The sequence below is a fragment of the Schistocerca piceifrons genome, chromosome X (genome assembly GCF_021461385.2).
Source record: "Schistocerca piceifrons isolate TAMUIC-IGC-003096 chromosome X, iqSchPice1.1, whole genome shotgun sequence".
Classification (NCBI taxonomy): domain Eukaryota; kingdom Metazoa; phylum Arthropoda; class Insecta; order Orthoptera; family Acrididae; genus Schistocerca; species Schistocerca piceifrons.
Window position 1 is genome coordinate 593,876,929 of NC_060149.1, and position 21,823 is coordinate 593,898,751.

Below are 21,823 nucleotides of genomic sequence, written 5' to 3' on the forward strand. Positions count from 1 at the left end.
TAAAAGAAACACCCTGTGTATGCACCATGCATACATCAAAAGCATTTGAGAATGAAACATATTACACTGATTTAGTCGAATACTAACTCTCAGAAACATCACAAATACTAGGTTCTACCCAAAGTATTCGAGAATTTCATTGCGAGAATCAGAAAACTATAACTACGTCCCAGTGTCCTCGTCACCATCAAAGTAGTCACTTCGGGCATGTATGCAAAGATCCCAGCGTTGTTCTCAGTTTTGGAAGCGCTCCTGGAAGTCCGCAGGGTGAAGGGTGTTCAGGATCTGTTGTGAATCCACTTGGGTGTCTTCAGTCGAATCAAAACGTTGCCGTTTGAACGCGATTTCCCTCTTCTGGAACGGGGCGAAGTTGCACGGGACTAGATCTGACGATTATGGAGGGTGGGGAACCGTTACCATGTTGGTTATGGCGAAGGAATTCCTTCATAATGAGCGAGCTGTGCTCGGGTGCGTTGTCATGATGGACCAACCAGTCTTTCTTTTTCCACAACTCTGGCCATTTGCGCCGAACATTTTCCACTCAGTCTACTCAAAACCTCGCTGTAAAACTGCCCGTTAACAGTCTGACCAGGTGGATCAACTCCTTATGCACTATTCCCCGTACGTCGAAGAAAATGATCAGCAATGGCTTCAGGTTGCTGGCAACTTGTCGTGCTTTTTTCGACCTTGGTACAGACGGCATTTCCATTTGATGATTGCTGCTTCTTTTCAGGGCCATAACCATAGATCCAGGATTCATTACCGTTATGACGCTGGATAGTAATTTTTTACATTCTCGAACTCTTTTTTGTAGCTCAGTGCACGTTTAAATCCTGAGGTTGAATCCGTTGACATGTACTGTACGACAGCCCTAGTCTGTTACAGACATCGTGAATTGTCTGCCTTAGGTCGTTGTGAATCACGTCACGCACTTTCACGATAATTTCCGGTGTTGCACATGTTGACAATCGACCATAATGTATATCATCTCCCATACATTCTTGGCCTTCCTTGAAGCGCGCCAACCACTCAAATGTTTTTGTTTGCCTCAGTGCACTCCCACTAATCGCCTCTGTCAGCATTCTGTGGGTTTCGGCTGCAGTTTTCTTCGACATGAAACAGAAATTGATGCAAATCTGTTGCTGCTTCACGTTATCCATTTCACAATTCGCAGAAGCACTGAAACACGTCCTGACACGCACCACAACAACTAACAACTGCAAGCGCCAAAGATGAATCAGCTTTGTATCGCAGTAGCTGAGATGTGTACCTTGAGACGTTTAGCAGCGGAATGTCATACTGCTACCGGTTTGACCGGTACAATGAAATTCTCAGATATTTTGCTTAGCATCTCACATATATGATGAAAAAAGGGATATCATTTTACGACAGTAATGGCCGAAAACTTTTATGTGGATAATGTTTCCACAGGGCAACTATCACTAATGCTGTGGACAAACTCCAGCACCAATTGATGGGAGATGAATGTAACTATCACCAGCGACAGTGTGAAGCCCCATCCGCTGACTGGATGATGAACAAAGTGATCCAGAACCTACCCACGGTCCGCAATAGCGCCTGCACATAAACAGATGCTGAAGACAGCAGGGCAACCCAGCCAACCGCACGCTCACTGTCGACCACAAATCTCCCGGGTGTTACGCACGTAGTGAAGCCCTACAGTAGACCGGACCACGTGAATGTACAGGGTGTAATAATTAAGTTCTCACTTCTTGATAGTGCCACCATGAAAAGCGAGTGATCGTAGGAAAATGAAACTTCGTGTAAACATCTATAAGGGCACCCGTAAGAGGAATACGAATAAACCTTTGAAAGAAAGACATTTTAATTTCCACATGAGAGGATAACATTTATTAATTACGTGACATTTTTACATTCAAGGTTACAAACGTTGCTCAGTGTGATGACCATTCGCATCCACGACAGTCTGGAACCGAGCTAGAAATACCATTTCACAATTGTTCGCAGAACTTTTCGAAAGTTGGGCCATGGAATTTTCAGCTGTCTCGACACAGCTCGTGTTCTGCTTGAAGACTGAACATTGCATCCGGTATTCTCAGCCATGACAACAGTAACTTCTTCAACTACTTGTGGCACAATTGGCCGTCGATCTCTCCCAGGAGCAATTCCCAAATCGCCAGTTGATTTGAATATTCGAAACATGTTCTTCAACGCTGGTGCAGAAAGAGGATCTCTCGATGTTCGTTTAATGTGTGGACACTCGAGAAGAGCAGCAGCACTAGTGTTGGTGTTTTGATAAAACAGCTTTAAGAGTAAAGCTCTGCTCATCTTGTGCAGCATATTGACTGTTTGCAACTGTAATGCACACTAATGCTTCTGTCTGAACCCTACAACGCCGCACAAACACGAGTGCCTAAGAGCAACTCAATGACAGTACTACCGACTCAAGACCTGCAGCGTACAGTTTGAACATAGTTACCTCGACGCTGGCTGAAGCAGCGAAGAGTTTATAACCAAAAACCTTATGACCACCTCCTTAATAGCATGTTTGTCCGTCTTTGGAACGAAATACATCACTGATTCTGCGTAACATGGATCCGACAGTTTGTTGGTAGGTTTGTGGAGGTATGTGGCGTTAGATGTCTACGTACAGGTCACGTAATTCGTGTAAATAACTGGCCGCCGATTTGCGTACTCGGTGATGGCACCCGATAGTTCCAAAGGATTTACATAAGGCGAAATTGGTCGCAGACACATTGACGTGAGTTCACTATACTGCTCCTCAAACCACTGTAGCACGAGAGACACACAGTCGTACTGATGAAAGACGACATCGCCGTCGGGGAAGAAATGGTTCAAACGGCTCTGAGCACTATGGGACTTAATATCTGAGGTCATCAATCCCCTAGAGCTTAGAACTACTTAAACCTACCTAACCTAAGGACATCACACACATCCATGCCCGAGGCAGAATTCGAACCTGCGATCGTAGCGGTCGCGCGGTTGCAGTCTGAAGCGCCTAGAACCGTCGGGGAAGACATCAAGTATTAAGGATGCAGGAGATTCACCGCTGTCAGCGTGTCTTCGACTATTATCACAGGTCCCATGCAAGCATAGGAGAATGTCTCACATAACATAACAGTGCTACCACCAGTCTGTGTCCGTGGCGCGCTGTACATTTCGAGTCTCCGTTCACCTCGATGGAGGCGTTTGTAGGAACGACCATCGACCTACTGTACCAAAAATGTGATTCATCCAAAGAGCCGACACGTTTCCATTGGTCGACAATCGAATCCCGATGGTCCCGTTCCTACAGAAATCATAATTGACGATGTCGTTGCGCCATCATGTGAACATGTGGGGGTGGTCTGCTCCGGAGCTTCGCGTTCTATGATGAACGATGTACACCGAAACTCTTGTGCGTGCACCAGAACTGTGCTCATTCGGCAGAGATGCGACAGATCACCATATATCCTACTTTACAGAGCAGATTAGCAACGGAACCCCACATTCTGTGAATAGTCGTGGACGTCCAACCATTCATCGTCTAGTGGTAACTTCACTGTTCGTCTACTCCTTTCCATAGATGCTCACGACGGTAGTGCGTGAACATTCAACCAGCTTCGCCGTTTTCGAAGCTCTGCGTAATAATAATCTGCACTTTGTCAAAGTCACTTATCTTAAATGGATTTCCACGTTTGAAGCCCATATCTTTGCTAGGGTAATAAACAGTCTGAAAATCTTATAAGTGTGTTGCAGGGTAGGCCGCGTTGCGAAACAATTTTTAAGAAAGAAATTCGATACATTGCGCCGTTTCCGAGCTAATTAGTAAAGAATTTAGCCAATCAGGCCCTTGCGCGCGCAAATTCAAACAGCCTGTCAGACACGGTGTGTGTCAGTTTATCTCACAGCATAAATGATACTGCACGAGACTGCTCAGTGTTTGGCTCTGGTTCGATCCTTACTACCCTTCCATGTCCAGTATTTGCGTTGCTCTCTCTTACGGTTTAGGAACCAAACGAAGAATACGTTTGACGTCACAGTCAATTATTTGACTGTCCGAAAGAACAGATACCATTGGTGATCTTGCAGCTCTCGAAGAATTAAATTAGAATGAAATCCAGACCATTAGCTGCTTACAGGCGTTGATAAACATCAACGGTGACAGTTAAAAATGTGTGCCCCGACCGAGACTCGAACCCGGGATCTCTTGCTTACATGGCAGACGCTCTATTCGACTGAGTCATCGAGGACAAAGAGGATAGTGCGACTGCAGGGACTTATCTCTGGCACGCTCCCCGTGAGACCCACATTTCTAACTTACTGTCCACACACTACATTTGTAGTGCCCCTGCCCACTATTCTCATCACTCGCGGCAGTCAGTCTACTGATTCCCGTAAGAGTTTGAGCAATGTGAGTGCATCCGCACTGAAGATCATTGGCCGGTAAGCCTTATCTATATGGGTATGGTATCTGTTCTTTCGGACATGTCCGAGTAATGAATATAGTGGGCAGGGGCACTACAAATGTAGTGTGTTGGCAGTAAGTTGGAAATGTGGATCTCACGAGCGTGCTAGAGATAAGTCCCTGCAGTCGCACTATCCTCTGTGTCCTCGATGGCTCAGTCGGATAGAGCGTCTGCCATGTAAGCAGGAGATCCCGGGTTCGAGTCCCGATCGGGGCACCCATGTTCAGTTGTCACCGTTCATATTTATCAACGCCTGTAAGCGGATAATGGTCTGGATTTCATTTATCGAATTTTCTTCTGCACATTTATTTCTCAGCACAACCTATCCTGTAGCACACAAGTTTTCCAGACTGTTTCCGACTACTCTGTATACATCTACATCTACATCTATACTCCGCGAGCCACCTTACGGTGTGTGGCGGAGGGTACTTATTGTACCACTATCTGATCCCCCCTTCCCTGTTCCATTCACGAATTGTGCGTGGGAAGAACGACTGCTTGTAAGTCTCCGTATTTGCTCTAATTTCTCGGATCTTTTCGTTGTGATCATTACGCGAGATATATGTGGGCGGTAGTAATATGTTGCCCATCTCTTCCCGGAATGTGCTCTCTCTCATAATTTCGATAATAAACCTCTCCATATTGCGTAACGCCTTTCTTGAAGTGTCCGCCACTGGAGCTTGTTCAGCATCTCCGTAACGCTCTCGCGCTGACTAAATGTCCCCATGACGAATCGCGCTGCTTTTCGCTGGATCATGTCTATCTCTTCTATTAATCCAACCTGGTAAGGGTCCCATACTGATGAGCAATACTCAAGAATCGGACGAACAAGCGTTTTGTAAGCTACTTCTTTCGTCGATGAGTCACATTTTCTTAGAATTCTTCCTATGAATCTCAACCTGGCGCCTGCTTTTCCCACTATTTGTTTTATGTGATCATTCCACTTCAGATCGCTCCGGATAGTAACTCCTAAGTATTTTACGGTCGTTACCGCTTCCAATGATTTACCACCTATGGCATAATCGTACTGGAATGGATTTCTGCCCCTATGTATGCGCATTATATTACATTTATCTACGTTTAGGGAAAGCTGCCAGCTGTCGCACCATGCATTAATCCTCTGCAGGTCCTCCTGGAGTACGTACGAGTCTTCTGATGTTGCTACTTTCTTGTAGACAACCGTGTCATCTGCAAATAGCCTCACGGAGCTACCGATGTTGTCAACTAAGTCATTTATGTATATTGTAAACAATAAAGGTCCTATCACGCTTCCCTGCGGTACTCCCGAAATTACCTCTACATCTGCAGATTTTGAACCGTTAAGAATGACATGTTGTGTTCTTTCTTCTAGGAAATCCTGAATCCAATCACAAACCTGGTCCGATATTCCGTAAGCTCGTATTTTTTTCACTAAACGTACGTGCGGAACCGTATCAAATGCCTTCCTGAAGTCCAGGAATACGGCATCAATCTGCTCGCCAGTGTCTACGGCACTGTGAATTTCTTGGGCAAATAGGGCGAGCTGAGTTTCACATGATCTCTGTTTGCGGAATCCATGTTGGTTATGATGAAGGAGATTTGTATTATCTAAGAACGTCATAATACGAGAACACAAAACATGTTCCATTATTCTACAACAGATTGACGTAAGCGAAATAGGCCTATAATTATTCGCATCTGATTTATGACCCTTCTTGAAAATGGGAACGACCTGCGCTTTCTTCCAGTCGCTAGGTACTTTACGTTCTTCCAGCGATCTACGATAAATTGCTGATAGAAAGGGGACAAGTTCTTTAGCATAATCACTGTAGAATCTTAAGGGTATCTCGTCTGGTCCGGATGCTTTTCCGCTACTAAGTGATAGCAGTTGTTTTTCAATTCCGATATCGTTTATTTCAATATTTTCCATTTTGGCGTCCGTGCGACGGCTGAAGTCAGGGACCGTGTTACGATTTTCCGCAGTGAAACAGTTTCGGAACACTGAATTCAGTATTTCTGCCTTTCTTCGGTCGTCCTCTGTTTCGGTGCCATCGTGGTCAACGAGTGACTGAATAGGGGATTTAGATCCGCTTACCGATTTTACATATGACCAGAACTTTTTAGGGTTCTTGTTTAGATTGTTTGCCAATGTTTTATGTTCGAATTCGTTGAATGCTTCTCTCATTGCTCTCTTTACGCTCTTTTTCGCTTCGTTCAGCTTTTCCTTATCAGCTATGATTCGACTACTCTTAAACCTATGATGAAGCTTTCTTTGTTTCCGTAGTACCTTTCGTACATGATTGTTATACCACGGTGGATCTTTCCCCTCGCTTTGGACCTTAGTCGGTACGAACTTATCTAAAGCGTACTGGACGATGTTTCTGAATTTTTTCCATTTTTGTTCCACATCCTTTTCCTCAGAAATGAACGTTTGATGGTGGTCACTCAGATATTCTGCGATTTGTGCCCTATCACTCTTGTTAAGCAAATATATTTTCCTTCCTTTCTTGGCATTTCTTGTTACACTTGTAGTCATTGATGCAACCACTGACTTATGATCACTGATACCCTCTTCTACATTCACGGAGACGAAAAGTTCCGGTCTATTTGTTGCTATGAGGTCTAAAACGTTAGCTTCACGAGTTGGTTCTCTAACTATCTGCTCGAAGTAATTCTCGGACAAGGCAGTCAGGATAATGTCACAAGAGTCTCTGTCCCTGGCTCCAGTTCTGATTGTGTGACTATCCCATTCTATACCTGGTAGATTGAAGTCTCCCCCTATTACAATAGTATGATCACGAAACTTCTTCACGACGTTCTGCAGGTTCTCTCTGAGGCGCTCAACTACTACGGTTGCTGATGCAGGTGGTCCATAGAAGCATCCGACTATCATATCTGACCCACCTTTGATACTTAACTTAACCCAGATTATTTCACATTCGCATTCGCTAATAACTTCACTGGATATTATTGAATTCTTTACTGCTATAAATACTCCTCCACCATTGGCGTTTATCCTATCCTTGCGGTATATATTCCATTCTGTGTCTAGGATTTCGTTACTGTTCACTTCCGGTTTTAACCAACTTTCCGTTCCTAATACTATATGCGCACTATTTCCTTCAATAAGAGATACTAATTCAGGAACCTTGCCCTGGATACTCCTGCAGTTTACCAATATTACGTTAACTTTTCCTGTTTTTGGTCTCTGAGGACGGACGTTCTTTATCAACGATGATAATGTCCTCTCTGGTAAGCCGTCAGGTATTTTATCGTTTCGCCCAAGGGGGGTCCCTCTAACCTAAAAAACCCCCGTGTGCACGCCACACGTACTCTGCTACCCTAGTAGCTGCTTCCGGTGTGTAGTGCACGCCTGACCTGTCTAGGGGGGCCCTACAGTTCTCCACCCAATAACGGAGGTCGATGAATTTGCAACCATTATAGTCGCAGAGTCGTCTGAGCCTCTGGTTTAGACCCTCCACACGGCTCCAAACCAGAGGACCGCGATCGACTCTGGGCACTATGCTGCAGATATTAAGCTCAGCTTGCACTCCGCGTGCGATGCTGGTTGTCTTCACCAAATCAGCCAGCCGCCGGAAGGAACCAAGGATGGCCTCAGAACCCAAGCGGCAGGCGTCATTCGTTCCGACATGTGCTACTATCTGCAGTCGGTCACACCCAGTGCGTTCAATAGCTGCCGGAAGGGCCTCCTCCACATTACGGACGAGACCCCCCGGCAAGCACACCGAGTGCACACTGGCATTCTTCCCCGACCTACCCGCTATTTTCCTGAGGGGCTCCGTAACCCGCCTAACGTTGGAGCTCCCTATAACTAATAGGCCCGCCCTGTGACTGTCGGGACCTTGCCGGAGAATCGGCCACTGGCCCAACAGGCGAGGCATCCTGTGGTGGCTCGGAAACGATGTCATCACCACTAGGAAGCACCCCGTACCTGTTGGAAAGGGGTAAGGCAGCTGCCACGCAGCCAGATCCCACCTTTGCCTTTCGGCCAGGCACGCGCGAGCCCACCACTGTCCGCCATTCACCCTGGAGTGATGGCTGACCGGTAAGATGCTCACTGCCGGAAGACGCAGCGACATCAGGGGTTCCATGTGATTCCAAGGCCACCGAAGTAGGCATAGGTCTCACCACAGTTGCCCCAACGCCACTACGAGCCGACGCCTGCGCCTCGAGCTCGATGAGCCTAACAGACAAAGCCTCCACCTGCCCCCGAAGAGTGGCCAATTCTCCTTGCGTCCGCTCACAACAACCACAGTCCCTACACATGACTATGTTTACCCTACTCTATACGGTGACAAATTCCCAAGATAATCTTCTGATGAGCTACTCTGATAATCAAGAAACACTCACTGAAATACGAGACGCGAAAACTACGCTAGGTTTTGCCAGAAAAACTATTTAAAAGCTAAGCGCAGCAAATAAGTACAAAAACGCTTTATACAAACAGTACTCGCTGCTGCTGGTGCTCTCGCTCTGGCTGTCACAAGACAACTGCTGATTCAAGTGACTAGTGGCTAACGGCCGCGAAACAAACAAAAGACGGTTTTAGGGCGCTTTCTGTTCTAAACGATCAAGAAAACACTAAGAAATCTAACACGAAAACTACGTAAAGTTTTATCAAGAACTGTTAGTTACTATGCAGAGCAGATAAACACAAATAGAATCCCTTCCTTAGTGGAAGGTCGTAAACAAAATGCAAAATAAACGCTTTGTACAAACAGTACTCGCTGCTGCTGGTGCTCTCGCTCTGGCTGTCACAAGACAACTGCTGATTCAAGTGACTAGTGGCTAACGGCCGCGAAACAAACAAAAGACGGTTTTAGGGCGCTTTCTGTTCTAAACGATCAAGAAAACACTAAGAAATCTAACACGAAAACTACGTAAAGTTTTATCAAGAACTGTTAGTTACTATGCAGAGCAGATAAACACAAATAGAATCCCTTCCTTAGTGGAAGGTCGTAAACAAAATGCAAAATAAACGCTTTGTACAAACAGTACTCGCTGCTGCTGGTGCTCTCGCTCTGGCTGTCACAAGACAACTGCTGATTCAAGTGACTAGTGGCTAACGGCCGCGAAACAAACAAAAGACGGTTTTAGGGCGCTTTCTGTTCTAAACGATCAAGAAAACACTAAGAAATCTAACACGAAAACTACGTAAAGTTTTATCAAGAACTGTTAGTTACTATGCAGAGCAGATAAACACAAATAGAATCCCTTCCTTAGTGGAAGGTCGTAAACAAAATGCAAAATAAACGCTTTGTACAAACAGTACTCGCTGCTGCTGGTGCTCTCGCTCTGGCTGTCACAAGACAACTGCTGATTCAAGTGACTAGTGGCTAACGGCCGCGAAACAAACAAAAGACGGTTTTAGGGCGCTTTCTGTTCTAAACGATCAAGAAAACACTAAGAAATCTAACACGAAAACTACGTAAAGTTTTATCAAGAACTGTTAGTTACTATGCAGAGCAGATAAACACAAATAGAATCCCTTCCTTAGTGGAAGGTCGTAAACAAAATGCAAAATAAACGCTTTGTACAAACAGTACTCGCTGCTGCTGGTGCTCTCGCTCTGGCTGTCACAAGACAACTGCTGATTCAAGTGACTAGTGGCTAACGGCCGCGAAACAAACAAAAGACGGTTTTAGGGCGCTTTCTGTTCTAAACGATCAAGAAAACACTAAGAAATCTAACACGAAAACTACGTAAAGTTTTATCAAGAACTGTTAGTTACTATGCAGAGCAGATAAACACAAATAGAATCCCTTCCTTAGTGGAAGGTCGTAAACAAAATGCAAAATAAACGCTTTGTACAAACAGTACTCGCTGCTGCTGGTGCTCTCGCTCTGGCTGTCACAAGACAACTGCTGATTCAAGTGACTAGTGGCTAACGGCCGCGAAACAAACAAAAGACGGTTTTAGGGCGCTTTCTGTTCTAAACGATCAAGAAAACACTAAGAAATCTAACACGAAAACTACGTAAAGTTTTATCAAGAACTGTTAGTTACTATGCAGAGCAGATAAACACAAATAGAATCCCTTCCTTAGTGGAAGGTCGTAAACAAAATGCAAAATAAACGCTTTATACATACAGTACTCGCTGCTGCTGGTGCTCTCGCTCTGGCTGTCACAAGACATAGTAGCTATAAGCCTGGAAAAATCTGAACGGAGTGCAGTAATACAATGGCTACTTGTGTTTTGCAATAAACCCTCTCGGAAAATGACAAAAAGATGATGATCCAGTTAACAGTTTCTTTATATACTACAATGTAAATAGAACACGATGGACTTTCTAACGATACAACCGGACAAATGAAAGGCATTCGAGCAATTGAGAGTGTGAGGGCGTTCCTTTCGGGAAATATCAGTGCAAAAGTTTACAGAACGTACAGTTGCAACAGGTAACAGAACGAATCACAACTCATGTTAGGACCCCGAAGACATGAGAAATGAGGACTTGTACGCAAGCATAGACTTGTTTTCACCTTGGTAAAGTATAGGTACTTGATGATTTGAAGTGTTTTATGCAATTTCTAATGCCAAAATGCCTCAGTCGGTCGACGTTAGCGATGTAGACCTATAATTACGTGCTTCAACTCAATGACAGTTCTTGGAATTGAGAATACGTACTTAACAGCATGTTACTCAACCTTATTTCGCTTGCAATACAGTGTCAAAATTCTTTGTTGCACAAGCCCTTGATAGGCTGAAAGGGACTGAAACGTGTAAATTTTTAACCGTTAAACCATTCTTCGTCTTTAATAAGTGAAATATGTTCAGATGGAAAAGTTTCCTGCTGAATCCGACGTATGCACACAAAGTGAGAGTGCAGAATACACAAAGCGAGCGTGTTGAAGATGAGTTGACGACACGAATCGTGTATTATGACCCTGCTCTGTACGACGTAAGTAGCTATAACTCTCCCTCCGTAATGTAACAGCGGAAAAATGCTGCTGTCGGAGTGCAAAAAAGGCGAATATGCTCCTGTTTAAAAGACTCTGACTGAAAAGTCGGATATCAGTTACCACGGTCTACCTTCCCGAGCACCTTTAAAAATTTTCACAAACATTTTGGCATGCGAATATATTCGTGTTCTTTTTAACATGCAACTAACCTCTGACTCCCACAAGCTCCTGTAACTTCTAACTGTATCTCGCTCACACCCATTCGCTGTAAAGTCGCTCATACTAATACACTCCCGCTTGCCCATTTCTCATTCACTCATTCAGCTCAACTCATTGTCATTATTTCTTTGTGTGTCTCTGTCTCCTATCTCACAGCCATAGCCACCTTCGTTCTGCCAACTACTACTACTACTACTACTGCTGCTGCTGCTGCTACTGCTGCTACTACTACTACTACTACTACTACTACTACTGTCTGCTTTCACTGTCACAGTCAGTCTCTTGCTCTCTCTTGCTGCTGATAACTAAACTGACTCCACGCCAAGTTAACAAACACAGTACGCTCCTTGATGACAACTGTTGCTGCAGCTTCATCAGGAGTACTGTATGAAAAACATCAAAGATGTCTTTATACACTCCTGGAAATGGAAAAAAGAACACATTGACACCGGTGTGTCAGACCCACCATACTTGCTCCGGACACTGCGAGAGGGCTGTACAAGCAATGATCACACGCACGGCACAGCGGACACACCAGGAACCGCGGTGTTGGCCGTCGAATGGCGCTAGCTGCGCCGCATTTGTGCACCGCCGCCGTCAGTGTCAGCCAGTTTGCCGTGGCATACGGAGCTCCATCGCAGTCTTTAACACTGGTAGCATGCCGCGACAGCGTGGACGTGAACCGTATGTGCAGTTGACGGACTTTGAGCGAGGGCGTATAGTGGGCATGCGGGAGGCCGGGTGGACGTACCGCCGAATTGCTCAACACCTGGGGCGTGAGGTCTCCACAGTACATCGATGTTGTCGCCAGTGGTCGGCGGAAGGTACACGTGCCCGTCGACCTGGGACCGGACCGCAGCGACGCACGGATGCACGCCAAGACCGTAGGATCCTACGCAGTGCCGTAGGGGACCGCACCGCCACTTCCCAGCAAATTAGGGACACTGTTGCTCCTGGGGTATCGGCGAGGACCATTCGCAACCGTCTCCATGAAGCTGGGCTACGGTCCCGCACACCGTTAGGCCGTCTTCCGCTCACGCCCCAACATCGTGCTGCCCGCCTCCAGTGGTGTCGCGACAGGCGTGAATGGAGGGACGAATGGAGACGTGTCGTCTTCAGCGATGAGAGTCGCTTCTGCCTTGGTGTCAATGATGGTCGTATGCGTGTTTGGCGCCGTGCAGGTGAGCGCCACAATCAGGACTGCATACGACCGAGGCACACAGGGCCAACACCCGGCATCATGGTGTGGGGAGCGATCTCCTACACTGGCCGTACACCACTGGTGATCGTCGAGGGGACACTGAATAGTGCACGGTACATCCAAACCGTCATCGAACCCATCGTTCTACCATTCCTAGACCGGCAAGGGAACTTGCTGTTCCAACAGGACAATGCACGTCCGCATGTATCCCGTGCCACCCAACGTGCTCTAGAAGGTGTAAGTCAACTACCCTGGCCAACAAGATCTCCGGATCTGTCCCCCATTGAGCATGTTTGGGACTGGATGAAGCGTCGTCTCACGCGGTCTGCACGTCCAGCACGAACGCTGGTCCAACTGAGGCGCCAGGTGGAAATGGCATGGCAAGCCGTTCCACAGGACTACATCCAGCATCTCTACGATCGTCTCCATGGGAGAATAGCAGCCTGCATTGCTGCGAAAGGTGGATATACACTGTACTAGTGCCGCCATTTTGCATGCTCTGTTGCCTGTGTCTATGTGCCTGTGGTTCTGTCAGTGTGATCATGTGATGTATCTGACCCCAGGAATGTGTCAATAAAGTTTCCCCTTCCTGGGACAATGAATTCACGGTGTTCTTATTTCAATTTCCAGGAGTGTAGTTTGTTACCAAAGCGTTTAAATCGTGAGTAGGCTTCCGATATCACTTTTATTTTGGAGAAAACTTCTCAAACCATTTCGCAAGAAATTATCTCGCAGCTGCTAGCTTCTCTGTCATGTTCTCAAGTCTGTTACTGGATACTTGGCACCGACAGAAGAACTGGGAAACATACTAACTTGGGAAGCTCCTTGTATCTCCGTGTTACTTCTGTGGTGGACTGCGCTTGACGGTTACCACTCTCCCATATTTATGGCTGCGTTCACACTGCCGGCCGGGCCGAGCCGGGCTGACGCGTACTGGCTCGGCTCGTGCCTAGCCAGCTCAAGCCGACGAGTAGTGCATTCACATTGCGCGCCGCGCCGAGCCGGGACGGCGAAATGGGGGAAAATCCACTTCTCCGATTTTCATGTTTTAAAAATTCTTAGCGGTATATAAGACTTCGCCACATCGTTTTATGAACTTATTTTTTCCTTAAAAGCGTTACTTACGTCGTGAAAGAAGAAAAAGTCTACTTATCGTTTCGCGTGATTTCTTAGTTTCGTAACGCTTCCCAACCGATTTTGAAGAAAGTATGCGGCTAAAGAATCTGATTTTTGTTCACGTGGTAGTGCAACATCTTAGCTTCGTATTGAATCATTTATCTTTCCATATTTCTTAACAGTCATTGTGAAATGATGCTATTTGTCAACGTTGTGCACTTGATTTACAAATCTTGTAGTGAAAAAGTTATGTAGCGGGTAGCTTACTGTTGGATCCGTTTCAGACCATACATTGTTGGGAATGAAATGTAGCTAAAAGTACCAAAAAGTTTTTGAAATGATAATGATACTGATATCTGTCTCTGGTCACAAGTAATGCGAGCTATTCAGTGGCGTCAGTGCCGCGTCCACAAGCCACGGAGTTCGCGCGGTTACAGCTTGGTTTAGTGTAGTCATATAATGCAGCACAGAAAAAAAAAACTAATTACTAGTGATCAGCGCAGACCTAGTGCCGGCCCCTCTTATTATTTTAATGGTCTCATTCTCTAGATAAATCCAAATATATAAGAATTCTTCCCTCGGCTACTGGACAATCATCTGCTATGCTTTTATAATTGGCCACACGTTGCATCACAAAAGACAAAGAATTATTTGTCATCAACATCCTACAATTAGTATGATGTACATTTCGTATTTCGAACTAAAAGATAACTGAAGCGCAATTCTGTAGTCTCGTTGTCTACTTTGGCAGAAAAAATAATGGAGAGTTAATGAAACTACTATAGATCGGCACAGATGTGCGTTTCATTGTTCTTCATTGTTTTTTTTTTCTTCCTTGGCGGGCTGCGCTGCACTGTCAAGGTAATCCCCACTCTTTGGCTAAATGGCTGGCGGGTGGCCAAATAAATAAATTAAAAAAATCCCCATCCTTCGACAGCTGACAAGCAAGTCAGTAGAAAACGCAGCTGCAGTCGACAGTTGCTCGCCTTTAGCTAGTCTGTGCTGTCGTGCAGAACAATGTCTTCACTCTTTTATTGGTATTGTTTTCACTCTGCAGTAACTAGTCGAGTTTTGAAGTACAGAAGAACTAGGAGGTTATGGATTCATCCCATAAATAGCGACAGACATTTAGGAGAGTTTTTTTCTTTGTATGAAGAACTTAAAAACTATCCTGAAAAATTTTATTCATATTACAGAATGAATCATAATACATTTCAGTATGTGCTGCAGAACATTCAAGACTAAATTTCTAAACAGAACACAAATTTTTGCAGAAGTATAACAGCAGAAGAAAAATTGTGTATAACGATAAGGTAAGATTCGTTAGTACACACTTTTTGGTTTGCAGTAGAACTTTGTACAGCATTCACTACCTCCAATTAATTGTAGTCATGCTTTTGTATTTTAAATTTCACAAACGCTTACCTCTGAGGGGAAGAGTGTTTATGGGACTCCTGAGAACCATTAGGAAGTAATTAGCTTCGTCATTTTGGGTAATGTCTTGCTGTGCCTTCAACGAAGAATCGCAGAAATACTCCTTCAGAATTTTCCAACTTTTTTCTTCTTTTTTCTTCATGATGCAGCGCTTGGCAGTGGTAATGGTTCATCATGTGGAGCCACTGATGACCTCACAGAATTCTTTTCATTTCCTTGTAAGATAGACAGATTGATAGGCGAAGAGTTTTGAGATAATGCCCTTTGACTTAGTGGTTCTATTTCCACTGATAAGGAACTGCCACAGTATGACTTTACAATGCATTATCATCTGGTAGGGATACATTTCCGTCCCTCAGTGACACTCATATCTGTCTCCGTTTACAAGTAAATGCGAACTATTCAGTGGCGGCAATGCCGCGATCGCTGCCAAGCTATTGTTGTAAATGCATGTAGATTAAATAAATGAAATAAAAGTAATTTCGCATGTATCATTATAATAAACGTAATTTTTCCTCACTGATTGTGAAATGTGAGGTAACACTTTAAAATAAAATACGTGTGCAGTCACACTTGTGATGAAAGCAGAAGGGAGACGTGTGATGCGTGTACTGCAGAAGCTGTAGTGCTGCTCCACAGGCTCGCGCCTGCGGTCGGCTCGCGCCGGCAATATTCGGGATGTCGCCGGCTCGGCTCCGGGAGGCTCACGCCGTGTCGGCGCGGCCCGGCCGCCAGTGTGAACACCGCAATTCAAAACCATGTGTTTGATATCGAAGCGGGCGGCGGCCCGGCCAGGCTCGGCTCGGCCCGGCCGGCTGCGTTCACACTGCCGGCCGGGCCGAGCCGAGCCGAGCCGAGCCGAGCCTGGCCGGGCCGCCGCCCGCTTCGATATCAAACACACGGTTTTGAATTGCGGTGTTCACACTGGCGGCCGGGCCGCGCCGACACGGCGTGAGCCTCCCGGAGCCGAGCCGGCGACATCCCGAATATTGCCGGCGCGAGCCGACCGCAGGCGCGAGCCTGTGGAGCAGCACTACAGCTTCTGCAGTACACGCATCACACGTCTCCCTTCTGCTTTCATCACAAGTGTGACTGCACACGTATTTTATTTTAAAGTGTTACCTCACATTTCACAATCAGTGAGGAAAAATTACGTTTATTGTAATGATACATGCGAAATTACTTTTATTTCATTTATTTAATCTACATGCATTTACAACAATAGGTTGGCAGCGATCGCGGCATTGCCGCCACTGAATAGTTCGCATTTACTTGTAAACGGAGGCAGATATGAGTGTCACTGAGGGACGGAAATGTGTCCCTACCAGATGACAATGCATTGTAAAGCCATGTTGTGGTACGTTACTATAAGCTGTTGTCTGTGACATCTTTTTGCGATGTTCTTACTTTAATGGATGCAGAATAACGTATACATGACATTAACTTGTGTTCATCAATTTGGTATCAGAAATTCGGCTAGTATGACAGTAATGATGCAGTTTCCAGATTATGGAACGAAGTAACCAAGGAGTGGGTTTCAGATAGTACGCACAAATATAAATTATTTTCCTTTATAATTTTATTTGTTTTATTTACAATGAAATGAGATACAAAAAATACAGTAAATAGCTAAGTACTTTCAATTCCAAAATTTATTTTTGAAATGTTTTTTAATTATTTTAAGTTGCATTTTTAACGAAATATTCAACAAAAGTGTTCCTGACAGTTTTCGAACGTAATGTGGAATTTCTGTTGAATGTGGCACCAGCTGTCTGCATATCAGCATTGTTACAAAACTTTTCAGCTTCAACATTGCATCCTTCTCTGTCAATGACAATATTATGAAGTAGACAAATTCACTTGACTATGTGATCAGCTACATCAACAGATGTTTCAATTTCTTTCCTCAGTAGTCTCCATTTATTGGTCATTATACCAAATGCACATTCAACAACTTTTCTTGCTCTGGAATGCATATCATTGTATAGAATCTTCTCGTTGTCCAAATTTCTGCGAGGAAAAGGTCTCATCAAATTCTCTAATAAGGGGTAAGTTTCATCTCCCAAAACGACGTACGGTAGTTCCTGACACATTCCTTCAAGTCTTGTTGGTGGCGGTAATAACAGCTCCCCATTTGTAAGTTTCTTATATAACATACTTTCTTTAAACACGCCTGCATCAGACTGTTTACCGTAGGCACCAACATCTACAGCTATAAATTTGTAATTTGCATCAGCAACTGCTTGGAGTACAATCGAATAATACTGTTTGTAATTGTAAAACATGCTGCCAGAAAGTTTAGGACATTGGACACGTATGTGCTTCCCGTCTATACATCCAACACAATTTGGAAATCCCCATCTCGTATGCATTTCACTGGCAATTTCTTTAAATCGAGAAACAGTTGGCGTTGGTAAATGAATGGGAACAAGTGACTCCCATATGGCCATACAAACGTCTTTCACCACCACTGATACGGTGGACACTCCTAATCGAAATGACGATGCTAGTGCATGAAAGGAGATGCCAGTGGACAGATACCTGAGAAAAAAAATCGTAAATGTGTTACTCAAGTGTGGTGTTGGGCGAAGTTTTTACAGTTTTGTTTGCACAGTAGATATTTACTTAGTCCCTGTCATTTCATAGTTGTACAATGATAAATAATTAAACAGGCATTTTCTTGCACCCTTCTACATTCTTTCAATTAAAATAATGAAATCGAAATGCAAAGATCTGAGAGACAGTTACAGAGAATAACTTGTATAACTTGGCAAAATAAAGTCATGTGATCCAGGGAATAGTATATTAAAATGCAATTCCACTCGGGCTTTGTTCTGATATATGATTTTCCTAAGTTCCAAGAGCTATGCACAGTTCCTTACCAGTGGAAACAGAACCACTGAGTCAAAGGGCATATCAGTCGGTCTATCTTACAAGGTAATGAAAAGAATTCTGTGAGGTCATCAGTGGCTCCACATGATGAACCATCACCACTGCCAAGCGCTGCATCATGAAGGAAAAAGAAGAAAATAGTTGGAAAATTCTGAAGGAGTGTATCTACGATTCTTCGTTGAAGGCACAGCAAGACATTACCCAAAATGACGAAGCTAATTACTTACTAATGATTCTCAGGAGTCCCATAAACTCTCTTCCCCTCAGACGTAAGCGTTTGTGAAATTTAAAATACAAAAGCATGACTACAATTAATTGGGGTAGTGAATGCTGTACAAAGTTCTACTGCAAACCAAAAAGTGGCCGGCCGAAGTGGCCGTGCGGTTAAAGGCGCTGCAGTCCGGAACCGCAAGACCGCTACGGTCGCAGGTTCGAATCCTGCCTCGGGCATGGATGTTTGTGATGTCCTTAGGTTAGTTAGGTTTAACTAGTTCTAAGTTCTAGGGGACTAATGACCTCAGCAGTTGAGTCCCATAGTGCTCAGAGCCATTTGAACCATTTTTGAAACCAAAAAGTGTGTACTAACGAATCTTACCTTATCGTTATACACAATTTCTCTTCTGCTGTTATACTTCTGCGAAAGTTTGTGTTCTGTTTCGAAATTTTGTCTTTAATGTTCTGCAGCACATACTGAAATGTATTATGATTCATTCTGTAATATGAATAAAATTTTTCAGGATAGTTTTTAAGTTCTTCATATAAAGAAAAAAACTCTCCTAAATGTCTGTCGCTATTTATGGGTTGAATCCATAACCTCCTAGTTCTTCTGTACTTCAAAACTCGACGAGTTACTGCAGAGTCAAAACAATACCAATAAAAGAGTGAAGGCATTGTTCTACACGACAGCACAGACTAGCTAAAGGCGAGCAACTGTTGACTGCAGCTGCGTTTTCTACTGACTTGCTTGTCAGCTGTCGAAGGATGGGGATTTTTTTAAATTTATTTATTTGGCCTTCGGCAACTAACAGCCATTTAGCCAAAGAGTGGGGATTACCTTGACGGTGCAGCGCAGCCCGCCAAGGAAGGAAAAAAACAATGAAGAACAATGAAACGCACATCTGTGTCGATCTACAGTAGTTTCATTAACTTTCCATTATTTTTTTCTGTCAAAGTAGACAAAGAGACTACAGAATTGCGCTTCAGTTTCTGCAGTAAACGTATCACAAATCTCCAGTTTGTTTTTGTGATTAGTTTTACACCAAATTTTATCAGATCTATGTCATTGACACTTCTACCTGTACATGTACTAAACCAAGCCGTAACCGCGCGAACTCCGTGGCTTGCGGACGCGGCACTGACGCCACTGAATAGCTCGCATTACTTGTGACCAGAGACAGATATCAGTATCATTATCATTTCAAAAACTTTTTGGTACTTTTAGCTACATTTCATTCCCAACAATGTATGGTCTGAAACGGATCCAACAGTAAGCTACCCGCTACATAACTTTTTCACTACAAGATTTGTAAATCAAGTGCACAACATTGACAAATAGCATCATTTCACAATGACTGTTAAGAAATATGGAAAGATAAATGATTCAATACGAAGCTAAGATGTTATACTACCACGTGTACAAAAATCAGATTTTTAGTCTCATACTTTCTTCAAAATCGGTTGGGAAGCGTTACGAAACTAAGAAATCACGCGAAACGAAAAGTAGACTTTTTCTTTTTCCACGACGTAAGTAACGCTTTTAAGGAGAAAATAAGTTCATAAAACGATGTGGCGAAGTCTTATATACCGCTAAGAATTTTTAAAACATGAAAATCGGAGAAGTGGATTTTTCCCCCATTTCGCCGTCCCGGCTCGGCGCGGCGCGCAATGTGAATGCACTACTCGTCGGCCTGAGCTGGCTAGGCACGAGCCGAGCCAGTACGCGTCATCCCGGCTCGGCCCGGCCGGCAGTGTGAACGCAGCCTAGGACCTATATGCTTCCGTGGCTGCAGGGTTAATTTTACTCTGGATCTCGCTATTGGAAATTATGGTAGTGGGTGGTTTACCTTAGCCATCGTTCGTTGTGAAAACGCCTCCCTTCCTGGACTTGAATATTTCGCCGACGGAGATGTCATCGCTTACCTGGCATTGTGGAATAGATCCGAAGACCCGAACTAGCCCTAGTTATGTTTATAGTAATATGCCATTTACACTGTATACACGTTCTTGTAGAAAAGTTAGTAATGATGAAAAAATACATGTATGGATGAAAGGACTTGGTGTACTTGCTGAGAATGTAACTGTAACTGGAGATATTACTTTGTACTATAATTATTACAAAGAGTCGACCAGCTGTAGGAAACGCAAATTGAGTGAGCACTAAGCATTCGTAAGTACGCTAGTAGCGAAAAAAATAAACAAAAAGTACCTGCTATTAACGTAAATGTGCCGAAGTTAATTTAAAGGTCGTATGTCAGTGAACAACATGTAGCGCAGTAGTGCCCGCTTGACGGTCGCAGTAAGCAACAAGAACTACGTACGGAAGGAGAACTGGGAGACGCGCACTTTGTTTACGGTGCAGAACGTACACAAATCACTGCCCACTTACTGCGATCCACGTTCAGCTGGCCAATACCGACTGGCCAATAGTATGTGTATGTAGGCCTAATACAGGCAGACCATGGACGATGCATACGACTACGACTGCCTCTGGTGAAAACGTGCTGTTATGCTTTGAGAAAACACACACACACACACACACACACACACACACACACACACACACACACACACACACACACACAGAGAGAGAGAGAGAGAGAGAGAGAGAGAGAGAGAGACATGATATTATAGGCGCTCAACGGCGAGGTTATTAGCTCACTTTCACTGATTAAAACAAACGATGTGGGGATAATCTCTAAAATTGTTGCACACTCATACACTCGAAATGACCACACACTCACTCTGTCTCACATGCATTAAAACAACTTAGAAAGAGGGAAAGTAGCTATACATTAAATTAAAACAAAGAAAAAACGAACCACAGGAGGGCTAAAAGAAAAGCAAAGGGAAATGTGACTGACTGACCACTTACAAAAACAACTTGGGTGAGACAATCACCATGTTCACAGATTAAAACCGTCTCCCTAAAATCTTGAGAAAAATGTTGGACAGTTCACAAAACTTTAAAACTCGAATCACATTCGTTTGAACGTTACTTAAAATAGGGGGCAGATCCGGAGGCAAATCCACCGCGGCCTGATGGTCGAAAAATAAAAGACAGTCCAATAAAATGTGGTGCTCAGTGATGTGCACGCAACAAACACCACACATTGATGGATCCCCTCGCCGTAGCAAGAAACCATGCATCATAGGACTGTGGCCTACGCGAAGACGAGTAAGGAGGACCTCGTCTCGTCTACGTGGCTGGGAGGTAGCACTCGACGGCCGCATTGTGGGGTTTACTAGAGGGAGCTCATTGTCTATCGCTTCCAGCCACTCATCCTACCACCGACGTGAGACTCTGTAGCTCAACAGCGAGGTTATAGCATGCAGGGGGATGTCACACACACACCTGAGCATCAGGACATGCCTCCTTGACTGCTAGATCC

General features: G+C 44.4%; 1 protein-coding gene and 1 non-coding gene across 2 annotated transcripts in view; one reads left to right on the forward strand and one right to left on the reverse strand.

The window, feature by feature from the left end:
* LOC124721843 (solute carrier family 41 member 2-like) overlaps positions 1-21,823 on the reverse strand; it is a 1,040,492-nt gene that overhangs the window by 209,830 nt on the left and 808,839 nt on the right. The window lies entirely within an intron of this gene.
* Positions 4,594-4,667, forward strand: Trnat-ugu. The gene has a single exon. It is a non-coding gene; the product is annotated as a tRNA-Thr (tRNA).